Raw genomic sequence first — 6,000 nt, 5'->3', positions numbered from 1 at the left:
CAAACATACCAAGTACACGTTGAAGAGCCGATCGGTTTGTAGGTGGTGGAAGTTCTTACAGTGGTTTTAGCCTTTCAGGATCTGGTTTGATTTGACCATTTCCAAGTTGATAGCCCAGAAGATTGATCGATGCTGCTGATATAGTAGATTTGGATATATTGAATGTCAGCTTCCTTTCCTCAGCAGCAACAAGAAATTTCTCAAGATTTGCATCATGTTCTTTCTGATCCCTACCACCTATGGTAATATTGTCAAGGTAGGGAAATGTGTCACATAGATTCTCCTCCTCCACGAACTTGTCTATGGCTCTTTGAAAAACGGCAACACCATTAGTGACACCAAATGTGTGAATTGATACAGTCTGCCATTTGCTTCAAATGCTGTAAAGGGTTTATCAGACTCGCTTATGCATAGTTGATGGTATGCGCTCTTTATATCAAATGTTGAGAACACGTGGTACTTAGCAAGAGTGTTAACCATGGTTTCAATGTTTGGCAATGGATATGCGTCGAGATTGGTGTAAATGTTCACCGTAGAAGAACAATCGATGCACATTCGTTTTCTGTGACAGCCTGAATCATCTCTTGCAATCACCACCTGTGCACGCCAAGTTGATGTACTTGATTATATGATGCCTTCGGACAGTAAGCGTTGTATTTCTTTGGCTATGAACTTTTGGTCATCAGGGGTAAACTTCCTAGATTTGGTGGCTATCGGCTTTGCATCTCCTCGCATGTTTGCAAATAACAGTGGTTCTGACATACCTGTTGATGCCAGGCTACATACAGGCTTGTTACCAATGTTGTAAATCTTGAGCTCAAGTCTGGGTCCTCCATACTCTATGGTAACTGAGGAGTGTTGTTTTTTTTAAATCTGTGCCGAGAATAACATCACCTCAAAGATTCTCAATGACGTCCAGACGTGTGTTTGCATAATGACTGTCATTCATATAAAGATCCACCGTATATTCACTTATCAGAGAAGCCGTTGAAGAAGATATTGCCAGGGTTTTACTTTAGGAAGCGGGTTTGATGTGAAGCTTAAGCCGATGGGCCACTCTCTTGTCAATGAAACTCTCAGAACCTGCCGAATCAATAAGGCCGTAGATTCGTCTTCCATTTATCTTTAAGTTTGTAGCAGAGCAATTCAGGCAATGAGGAACAGCAGCTGAGATGGCACAAAGAGTAGGAGATAAAATTGATGCCGTGACCTGTTTCTTACCCTTAGTCTGACAGACTTTTGCCCAGTGCCCTCTTTTTCCACATGAAGAGCAATCACTATCTTCTATCTTTAGGTGGACATCTCGCCCGTAAATGAAGACTGCCACCACAAAACCAACATCGTTTCTTAGTGGTCATACTAGCAAGTGTTGAGTCCTCAACTGGACGCATATCTTGTTGATTAGTGTACGGTGACTTAACAGTTTCCTCCACACATCCTGAAGCTGCTGCAATGACAGGGCCTAGTGGCTGGAAGGCTTCCGAAGTATGCTGTGCAAGATCCAGGGCTCTAGCTTGATCAAAGGCTTGAGAGAGTGTGAGAGCCTGATTTTCCAATAGACGTTGACGTATATTTGCAGAAGACAGTCCGTTGATGAAGGCATCCCGTACTAACTCTTCACGATATTCTTCGGCTGTGACAGCTTTTAGAGTACATTCTTTGCTGAGTTTGTGCAAGTCGAGAAGAAATTCATCCAGTGTTTCGGAAGGACGCTGACGTCTTGATGCGAGCTGGTGTCTGGCAAATATCTCATTTTTCTTTTCATATACACCTTTTCAAACTCCGTAGCATCAGCAAAGTATTCATACACAGTAGCAGACACATATTTTGTCAAACATCGTAGTTTGTCAGGCGCTCTGTCTCCACACTCATCAATAAGGTTTTCAAAAGTTTTACGCCAATGCTTGTATTCCTTCTCAGCAGCTGGGGAATTTGGATCAACACCAAGCTTGTCGGGGCAGAGTATGCGTTCCATGTTGCTAGTAGAATATGAGTTGAATAAATTGTAGTATGATATCAAACACCTTCAGTAATCAAGGCTTTATTCAACTCATAAATCCATATTCATCTGCAACAGAACAAAACCAAACCCAATTAGAACAAGAGAACATTTAGAGTAAAGGTAAACACAAGCATAATTTATTCCATAATATGACACTCCATTCATCAAGTATTCAGTTATTAAAAGGGGCTGCATTCAATCCATACATTACATCGTAGTTGGAGATTTTCTAAGTACAAATTTAAGAAACACATATTGTAATTCTCTATAAATACATTCACTTTTTGTTTGTTATGAGCCTTACCCCTTTGACACGTAACAAAGGAAATCATAGCATTACTGGAGGACCCCAAGGTAAAACAGCGTTGACAACCCACCACATTGCACTCAAACCGGACACTCACCTGATCTACCGCTCTCCCCCACCCCCCCGCTTTTTTTTTTAATACAGGGATTAGCCCACTCGGGCACAGATCACTGACCCACATCGAGGCCTAGGGGTCGAAAAGGTAATAATAACAATAATAAATAATAATAATAATAATAATAATAATAATAATTATAAGGAGCCATGAAAAAATACAAAATGAAAAAAATTAAATGTGAGAAACAATATATGTATGTTGTGTTATCAATAGTAAGAGGAACAATTGAAACCCTGCAATTGTGTGTAAATGAGGCAGAAAGTCAGTTCAGCAACCTGGGACTTGGTCACAATTTTTTTATGCCATATGGCAGCAGGGTCTACCATTAGACAACACATTATGCTTCCAATATCTTCCCAGACGGTAGTACCTCCCTGTTTGGCACCTGCCTACTACCTACTACCCCACAGCCAAGAGGCTGTAATCGAACAAATGGCACAAGAAATGGTGGAACAAGAGGAAATCCAACCTTCTTCGTCATCATGGAACTCGTTTCTAGTCCTAGTTCCCAAGAAAGATGGAGGATGGAGACCAGACATTGAGTTTCGACGAGTCAACCAAGCAACTACCAGACAGGTTTCCAATGCTTGTTCTAACTGACTTACTACAGTTTCTAGGAAAAGACAACGCCATCTTCAGTAACCTAGATTTGCTTTGCGGGTATTGGCAAATTCCCTTACATAAGGAATCCTGCGAGGTAACTGTATTCAGTACACCAATGGGACATTTCGAATTCTTATGAATGCCATTTGGTTTGAGGCACACGATAACAGGTCCCCTGGTGGTCTCCATCTGCACTCCTAGAACTAAATTCTCGAAGTCTAGCAACACTCTGTGACGCAGCCGTGACCTGATGGCCACAGCGACTCCGTCGTTCAGCTCACCCGTCATGTTCCTCTGGTATACAGTTTGGCCAAAAATTTTCAGCTTACTTTCGTCCTTTATGCCGGTACTGTTTAACAGAATAATGTCTGGGCCTAATTGATCGAATAAGTTAGACAGTTCGTTACGTATATTAAGGGACAAGTGTAGGACATTGAATTGGACAATTTTCATCCTGCTAACGACTGCCATTTAGGAGATTGCAGTTTGCGGAGTCGCTTGAAGTGGTTGCTCAGTTTCTGCCATTTATAGGGGGCCTTGAACTTCTTAGCAGAACCTTTCAACATCTGTTTGTCAGTTAATGCCGGGCCTTCGAACTTCTCGTCACCCGTGTACAGGAAGATGTTCAGGTCCTGGTCCTGCGTGTCGAAGTAATCTACTGACGCTGCAGCTCGAGGGTCTTGTTCCTCTGTGGAGTAAGTCGCCATCGTCTGGTCGCAACCATTGACTGAGATTGCAGTCCGATGGTCACTGTCTTCGCTGGGAGTGCACATTTAGTTCCAGAGTAGCCAGTCTTAGTGATTTTCGTGGATTATTTAGAAAAGCTTGATCCACAGACGCCACAGTCTCCTTATTTAATCTCGATCTTCCAGTTTGTGGCTTGTCATTAATGGAGCCAAAATCTTTAAACTTCTTCATCCACCTTGTAATTGAATTTCTGTGCGGTGCTTTTTTCTTGTGATGAGTCTTAAATTTTCTTCTAACCGCTGTTACAGACATTAACTCAGCTAACCAGAGGACATAATTCACCTTCTCTTCTATTGAAGTCATTCATTATACTGTTGGGGCAGATTATCTGGAAAAAACAGAAATAAAACAAAAATCGAATATATAAATTTCTTTGATCTTAAAAATGCATGAATAAATTACCTCTCCAATTCATTTTATTTATTGTTTTTATCTCCTACAGAACCTAAGTTATTAATATTTTAAATTGCACCAGGACTTTACGGACAGCCTGTATATATAAGTTAGTGTACCCCTTTGGTAAATTCCCTTTATACGATGTTATATTGTGATGCTAGCTAGGAGTGTATACCATTATTTTGAAAGTGTTTTTGTCCATTCTGAATAACGTCGTTAATAAACAAAGAACCGTTGAGAATAGTTATCAATTCCGTTCCCCTGTGTATGGAGTAGAGTATTCCTCATAAGTGTCCATGTGATATACAGTGATACAGTGACCCCATGAGTAACAACATAACTGTCACATATTCTCCCTGTGTTTAAATTATTGCATGTTAACCCTATCCTCAGTTATCATTATCCTTCTCTCTCCTCATTCTCCCTTCCTTTCGGTGAAGAGAGCGACTCTCTAGGAGGGGGGTGACCACAGGCAAACCACCACCTCCCTCAACCACAGACCTACCTCCTTCCTCTCTTCTACAGTACATTCGTCTACCCTCCCCCTATTCTGTATACGAAAGAAAGAATAAAGAGAATCAGAAAGGAAAATTAAAGAATAAAGAAAAGAGAAACAAAGAAATAAAGGGTAAAGAGAATTGGAGTAAATAGAAATAAGAAAAGAAAAAGAAACCTCATATGTTACAATTACAGCTAGAGTCCATAACAGCTGGGGTCTATTACAGCTAGGGTCTATTACAGCTGGGGTCTATTACAGCTGGGGTCTATTACAGCTGGGGTCTATTACAGCTGGGGTCTATTACAGCTGGGGTCTATTTACAGGTCTATTACAGCTGGGGTCTATAGCTGGGTCTATTACAGCTGGGGTCTATTACAGCTGGGGTCTATTTTCTTTTCTTTTCATTACAGCTGGGGCGCCATTACAGCTATTACAGGGGGTCTATTACAGCTGGGGTCTATTAGGGGGCTGGGGTCTATTACAGCCAGTCTACAGCTGGGTCTACAGCTGGGGTCTATTACAGCTGGGGTCTATTACACTACAGGGTCTACAGCTGGTCTATTACAGCTGGGGTCTATTACAGCTGGGGTCTATTACAGCTAGGGTCTATTCTATTACAGCTGGGGTCCATTACAGCTGGGGCTCATTAGCAGCTGGGGTCTACAGCTCTAGGTCCATAACAGCTGGGGGGCTGGGGCCCATTACAGCTGGGGTCTATTACAGCTGGGGTCTATTACAGTCTATTACAGCTTCATTACTAGGGTCCATAACAGCTGGGGTCTATTACAGCTGGGGTCTACACAGCTAGGGTCCATAACAGCTCTGTACAGCTAGGGGTCCATAACAGCTGGGGCCCATTACAGCCTATTACAGCTGGGGTCTATTGCTAGGGTCCATAACATATTACAGCTGGGGTCTATTACAGCTGGGGTCTATTACAGCTAGGGTCCATTACAGCTGGGGTCTATTACAGCTGGGGTCTATTACAGCTGGGGTCTATTACAGTCTGGGGGCCCTTAGCTGGGGTCTATTACAGCTGGGGTCTATTACAGCTGGGGTCTATTACAGCTGGAGTCTATTACAGCTGGGGTCCACACATCTAGGGTCATTACATCTAGGGTCTATTACAGCTGGGGTCTATTACAGCTGGAGTCTATTACAGCTGGGGTCCATTACATCTAGGGTCTATTACAGCTGGGGTCCATTACATCTAGGGTCTATTACAGCTGGGATCTATTACAGCTGGGGTTCATTACAGATAGGGTCTATTAAAGGTGGGATCCATTACAGATAAAGTCTATTAAAGCTTGGTCAATTACAGCTTGGGT

Source organism: Homarus americanus, unplaced genomic scaffold (genome assembly GCF_018991925.1).
Source record: "Homarus americanus isolate GMGI-L3 unplaced genomic scaffold, GMGI_Hamer_2.0 scaffold45562, whole genome shotgun sequence".
Lineage (NCBI taxonomy): Eukaryota > Metazoa > Arthropoda > Malacostraca > Decapoda > Nephropidae > Homarus > Homarus americanus.
This window is presented reverse-complemented; position numbering follows the sequence as displayed.